Source organism: Mus caroli, chromosome 16 (assembly GCF_900094665.2).
Source record: "Mus caroli chromosome 16, CAROLI_EIJ_v1.1, whole genome shotgun sequence".
In the NCBI taxonomy this organism is placed as follows: Eukaryota; Metazoa; Chordata; class Mammalia; order Rodentia; family Muridae; genus Mus; species Mus caroli.
In genome coordinates this window covers 15418961-15426261 of record NC_034585.1, presented here as the reverse complement: position 1 = coordinate 15426261, position 7301 = coordinate 15418961, and the positions used below count along the sequence as shown (strand labels likewise).

At 39.6% G+C, this 7301-nt stretch overlaps 1 protein-coding gene and 1 pseudogene across 1 annotated transcript in view; one reads left to right on the top strand and one right to left on the bottom strand.

The window, feature by feature from the left end:
* The window catches only part of LOC110311252 (protein HIRA), an 844395-nt gene that overhangs the window by 778280 nt on the left and 58814 nt on the right, over positions 1 to 7301 (bottom strand). The gene's annotated exons all lie outside the window — the stretch shown is intronic.
* LOC110311262 lies at positions 301 to 709 on the top strand (annotated as a pseudogene).

The window sequence follows — 7301 nt, the reverse complement described above, 5'->3', positions numbered from 1 at the left end:
AAAAAAAAAAAAAAAAAAAAAGTCTCCCAACCAAAATAAACCCAAGGCCAAATGGTTTTATGCAGAATTCTATCAGACCTTCAAAGAAAACCTAATACCAATATTCTTCAAACTATTCCACAAAATAAAAACAGAAGAAACACTACCTAACTCATTCTATGAAGCCACAGTTACTTACTCTGATACCTAAGCCACACAATACTCAATAAAGAATGAGAACTTCAGACCAATTTCCCTTATGAATATCGATGCAAAAATACTCAATAAAATTTTCTTGCCTCTTTCCTTTCTGCCACCGCCATGCCATCCAGACTGGGGAAGACCCAGAAACTTGGGGGCCACATGAGCCATGGACAGCGAGAATGCTGGAGGCATGCATAATCACAGGATCAACTTTGACAAATATCATCCAGGTTACTTTAGGAAAGTTGGTATGAGGCATTACCACTTGAAGAGGAACCAGATCTTCTGCCCAACTGTCAGCCTGGATAAATTGTAGACGTTGGTCAGAGAGCAGACGCGTGTCAATGCAGCAAAAACCAAGACTGGAGCTGCTCCCATCATTGATGTTGTTCAATCAGGCTACTACCAAGTTCTGGGCAAGGGAAAGCTCCCTAAGCAACCTGTCATCGTGAAGGCCAAATTCTTCAGCAGAAGAGCTGAAGAGAAGATTAAGGGTGTTGGAGGTGCCTGAGTTCTAGTGGCTTAAAAGCCACCACGGAGGTTAATTAAATGCTAACATTTTCCATGAAAAAAAAAAAAATTCTCACAAACTGAATCCAAAAATACATCAAAACGATCATTTGCCACGATCAGGTAGGCTTCCCTTCCCACAGCTGCCCTCCTCTATTAATCTAGCCATACTGGTTACCTGCCAGTCTTTTACCTTTGCATCTCAGCTGCTCCCTAGTTCCCCTCTCTACGGCCTCCCTTCCCATCCCCCACCTCTCCTCACTTGGCTCAGGATCATGTCCACTCTGAACTCTTGAGGATGCTTCTACCTCTAGTTATGCTTTAGCTACAGACAACCTCCTCCACCACCATAACTTGAAGTAGCCGCATCCTTTCCTTTTTATTTTTTTTCATTCATCTGGTGCCAAAACCTACCGTTGTGAGGCCAAACTGCTAGATAAAGTACCCACTAACATGGCATATCCTTTAATCAAGAATAAAATGCCATGTCAAATTACTCTTTGTTCTTGTTAGTACACCAGAATAATTTTTTTCCAGCTCCTTCCAGGCTACTCTAGCACAGTTCAGTGAGAACTCTCCAACCGTGAGCCCAAATAAATCATGCCTTTCTTAAAAAGCAGTCCCCATCAAAAACTCATCTCACTTATAAAAGAAAAGGGCATTACCCTTCCTACTGAACTTCTTAGGTGAATGGAAATACTTAAAGTACTAAAAAAAAAAAAAAAAAGAAAAGAAAAGAAAAGAACACAGGTGCTGTGGAGGGCTTGAGCAAAAGTATTGCATGAATCTAGGAGTATGGAACCAACTTGGAAAATAAAGAACATGCCATCTAAAATAAACAATATACAATCTAGGAATCCACAGAGCTGTGTATGGTGGTACTTAACTGTGATGCCAGTCTTCAAGAGGCTGAGGCAAGACGACAGGGAGTTCCAGGCCAGCTAAACCCCATTCCACAAGACAAAAAAGAAAAATAAGAGGGCTGGAGAGATCAGTCAATATAATTTACTATGCACACAGGGGTTCCTTGGGAAGATAGCACGGAAGGTAAGAGTGCTTTCTGTGTAAGCACAAGACCTGGTCTGAATCCTCTGAACCCACATAAGATGCCCAGAACTGGGATGGGGGCCAGGACTTGGAAACAGATGGATCCTGAGAGTTCTCTGGTCAGTCGGCCTATCCAAAACAATGAGTAAAAGAGGATTCTTCAGGATTCCAATGGAGACTGAAGACAGGCAGTTCTCAAGAGTCCTCCAGGACTCCAGCACCAGACCTGCAACCTCATGGACAGAGCTACCAGATTCTTGGCATGAGACAGACATGGCAATACACACATATATATCCACTCATTATATCAGTTCTGCTCCTTTAGAGAATCCTGAGTACAATAAGTAACGAAATTTTCTTATTTAATTCCAAAAATAGCAGTAGAAAGCCTCTTCAACCGAAGGAATTATTAGAAATATAGTATCAGAATATAAAGAGAAATGAACACTCACTCAGACCTAAGACAAACTAATAAAAATGCCCAATGGAATACACAAGATGTTTGGACACTGTGAAAATGCCTAATTATAAGCATAGAATTCCATGCCAGAAGCATTTAAGAAATATTTTCAATATATTCATAGCAGAAAATTCACCATACTTCAAGAGATACCTATCCAGATTCATAAGACAGAGAGAACACCAAACAGACAAGAACAGAAAAGAAAACCTCACACCACATTATAACTGAAACACTGAGTACAGAGATAATAGAAAGTGTACTAAAAGCTGCAAAGGAGGAGTGCCTTGTCACATATAAATGTAGGCAGGCCCACATTTATAACAAATTATCTTAACAGAATAACAAAAGACATCTTAACAGAAATTTTAAATGACAGAAAGTCTTGAAAAGACATTTTCCAGTTAGTTCTAAAAGAAAAGTATACCAACAAAGATTACTACATCCAGCTAAACTGTCACAACGAAAGGAGAAAGAAAAATGTTCCATGATAAAAGCTTAAGGAATTTGTGAGCACTAAGCCCTATAGTATCCTTGTACAGAGGATACTGGAAGGAATTCTGCAAACTAAAGAAAATGATAAATACATCCAAAAAGCTGTACAAAAACAACTAATGAAGCTAAAGCAGTAGTCAAGAAAAACAGGATTAGGAAAACATCAAATACTACACAGTCAGCAAAATAAGAATTAACACATACCTTTTGATAATAACTGAGTATTAATTAATGATCTCAATTCCCCCAAAAGACACAGACAAACAGACTGGACTAAAAACAGGACCCATGTACTTGCTGCCTCCGAGACACACACTTCATCAACGCTACCTTGGTCTGAAAGGATAGAAAAAGTGATTCCAAAAACTGGAGCTAGACAATACAAGGCATCACTACTCTAACAACTGACAAAACAGACTTCAAATGAAACCTAGTCAGAAGTGATAAAGCAATTTCTTCATATTGATTAGGGATACAAGCTATCAAGAGGAGTTTACAATTTTAAGCATGCACACACCAATACAGGTGTACTCAATAACCTGAAAGCCCAGGTAAACTGAGACCCTCCTAACAGGAAAGCTGACTTGACTAATAACACCTGTAGAAGCTTCAGGTAAGAAAATCCACACACCAAACCCACTGGTATCTACCATTTCAAGACTGTAGCAGAACTGAACTGCAGATGTAATTTCCATACCCAAAGTACCCCCCTTTTCTACCCTAAAAAACCCCAAGGCCCCCACACCAAATGTGCAGTCTCCACTTCAGTTGTTCTGATTAAAGAACAATTCTGTTTCTGTCTGTCTTTTATCCATCAATCCCAATCTAACAAAGATTACCAAGACAGATAGATCACCCAGACCATAAACAAGCACATGAAAAACTCACAGAAAAACACCAAAACTAAATGCACTGTTAAGTTTCAAAACCCAGACAAGCAGCGTAGGTGCCTATTTAACATTATCAAAGCAGACCTGGCCTCCAAGTTCTTCTCCCAGCATCAATCTGTCCCTCAGACCCCACCCTCTTCTCTGAACTCTCCAACCCAGGGGCTGGGCTGCCCTTCCCCTAGAGGTTCTTCCTTAAATAATCCAGACATTTTTGTTACCTGATTCTTTTTGTACTTTTGGCCTCCTGGCTGCAGCACCTGGTTCCCCTCTCTCTTTTCTCCTCCCCCTATACCCACAAGGCTCAGGGTACTGACCACTCTGGGCTCTCCCCAAAGTGTCTGCCTCTGGCTGTGCTTTCCCACATCCACATAATAAACTTTCTCCTCCACCACACAGAAGAGCTGTCTTTTTTATTTCTTTTTTTCATTCAGACATCGAGGATCAAATGTACCTAAAACATCTACAGAATCTTCCACACCAACACCTCTGTGCTGTTTAATTGTAACTGTCTAGATCATGGCATGAGAGCATGTTGGTAGGAGGCTGTCTTCATTGTATGGACCACTGTGTGTGCTGGCGTGGGAGGCAGCATTCCCTAGGCAGGACTGAGTGGGAGAGAAGAAAGGCTAGCAGAGAGCAAGCAAGGATATGTGCGTTTCTTCTCTTTCTACTCTTGACTGTGAATGTGCTAACTTAACCTCCTGCCTTGACTTTACCTCAGGAATGGACTATAACCTAGAATTACCTAAGTCAAATAAACTTTCTCCCCTAAGTTGTTTCCTCAGAGCATTTGTTCCAGCAACAGAAATAAAACAAATGTCGAGTGCACATTCTTCTTAGCTTCCCCTCAAGTTTTTACTAAACAGATCATGAGCTGGGACAAAAAAGAAAAGTTAGGTAAATATCAGAAAACTGAAACAACCTCTTATATTGATCTGACCACAAACAGATAAATCGAGAAAACAAGGTACTACAAAAATACACAAACTCATCGATATTAACAAAATTATTATTAAGTGACAAGTGGGTCCATAAAAAAATTCATAGCTTTTAATGAAAATGAAATCACAGCATACCAAAACCTATATAAATAACAGTATTACTTAGAGGAACGTTTATAGCAACAAGTATCTACATTATAAAAAATAAAAGAAACCTCAAATGATTGACAATGTGCCTCAGGACTTGGGGAAAAATGAACATGGGCAAACTCCCAAATCGGCAGACAAAAATAATTAGTATCATCATAGCAGTAAGTAATGAAAAGAAAATACAGGAAAAAACTAAAGGCAAACAAGATTGACAAACTCTCAGCTAAACCAATAAGAGAACACCCAATCAGTGAAAGGGAGAGCAGGGAGCCATGGCAACAGATGCCAATGAAATCCAGAAAGGCACTAGGAAAGAAAACTGGAAAATCTCATAGAAATAGATGAATTTCTAGCTACATAAGCCAAGATGAGCCAAATAAACAGATCAATGATAAGCAATGAGATGAAAGCAGTAATAAAAATAAATCTCCCAAGTAATAATGAAAGTCCAGGCGCAGAGAAAGTTTCACAGGTCTGCACAATTATACCAGACATGAGGCTAACAATTTGGATCAACAGGTAAAAAGTACTTGTCACCAATCCTGAAATCCTGAATTCAATCCCCTGACACTCACAGGATACAAAGAGAACCTATCCCTGAACTTTACATACATAAGGAGGCATACACATGTCCATACTAAGTCATACTACACTAGATAAATAAATCACTACAATAAACTACCCTGAGACTCGACATCACCCTAGTCAGATATCAGGAAAACAAATAATAAAATAAAATGGTGAGAATACGAAAAAAAGTAACCTTTTTCTCTGTTTGTGTGAGTGTAAACTGGTACAGCCACTATGAAAATCAGTAAACTACCACATAACTCAGATATACTACTCTTGGGCACAAAACCGAAAGGAACACAGGAAGGCTTGCACATCCATGTTTACTTATGCTCTGTGATAAAAAGAGATCAACCTAGATATTCAAGGACAGATGAATCCTGCTTCATATACACAATGGCCATTTTACCCAACTGTAAAGAAAAATGAAATTACAAAATTTACAAGAAAATGGAACTAGAAAATAGTATATATTAAATGACACAAGGGAGGCTCACAGTAACCACTTCTCTCTCAAATGCAGATCCTAGGTGTTAATTTTTACATATCTGCATTTATGTGAGAATGAGTGTGGAGTCTAAGACAGAAGACCATGGGAGGAGGAATAAAGGTCTAAAGGTAGGAGGAGGGAAGTACAATCCACATGACAGGAATGTAGAAGAGGGATGCTAGGAGTCAAAAGGTTAAGTAAGATGCAAGCAGAGACAGGAGAGAAAAGAGGTGCAGGACCAATCAAAATTAAGGGTGTATGAAAAAGCCTTAAGGAGACCTTATACTTGGTAAACTAATAAAGTTAAAAAGAAGAGTAGATGGCGGTGCCAGGCAAGAGTGGATGAAACTGTTCCCAGAAGCCACAAGTTATTAAATAGAAAGTCTTCATGTCAGGGCTACTTCCTTACAAGACATTGCGTAGGGAGCCTTGAGAGTCCCAAAACAAGATAAGCAATTGCACTAAGGTTGACTGCCCACTAGAGCTAGATGGTAAAGCCCTATTGCCAAAGATACCACATGCTCTGAAGACATGGAAAAATCAAGCTAGAACTGGAATGGCCCTGTTTTCCTTGCTGGCTAGTCCTCACAGGGCCAGGAGGATGGGCCAGAACTGTCATCAACAATCTTACTAATCTTACTTCATGCTGCATGTAAACTGACTGATCAAGCAGGATGTGCCCATTGGTACAACAGTGACAAGCCTGTCATGGCTTTTTTTTTTCTTTATCACTCTTTCACAACAGATTTTATTGGTCGAGGAGCAGAGTATATACACATTCCAATTCTTATCACACATACCCAAAAAGATCCATATATTGTGTTCACATACCCAAACTCTGAAGAGTCAAATTGTGTTAAACATGTGAATGAAGAGCTACTATGTATTGTTTTTCTTTGAACTTATTCCAATGGTATTCCAGCCTCAAACTTGGCAAGTTTCCCTAAGACCTCTCATAACAACCAAATGCTCATTAATCCTCAATTCCACCAATTCACAATTTCATGCCACACACAAAACATATTCAAAAATCTCCATCTTTCACAGCACATTACCAGAACTGTTAGGAAAATGGAAGGACTGCCATGACCTCAGGCATCACAGGTCTGACAGGACGAGGACTGGCTTTCTTACGAAATAGTTCTACTACAAACACGGGACCAGATAGAACTGAAAATATTCCAGACACAAATGCACAACTGAGACTCCAAATTGCTTTGTATTGCAGGATATAAAACTAGCCCCCCTAAGGAATGTCATGGTGACCCCAAAGATAGTCACAGCCTCTCCTGATTCAGTATCCAGCTATTTTCTGCTTGTATCAAAAAATAAACAACCAGCAAATGATTTAACCTCTTAAAAAAAACATTTACACTTAAAAAATGGGGGCTGATGAGATGGCTCAGTGGTTAAGAGCGCTGACTGCTCTTCCAAAGGTCCTGAGTTCAAATCCCAGCAACCACATGATGGCTCACAACCACCCGTAACAAAAATCTGATGCACTCTTCTGGAGTGTCTGAAGACAGCTACAGTGTACACACATATAATAAATAAATAAATAAATA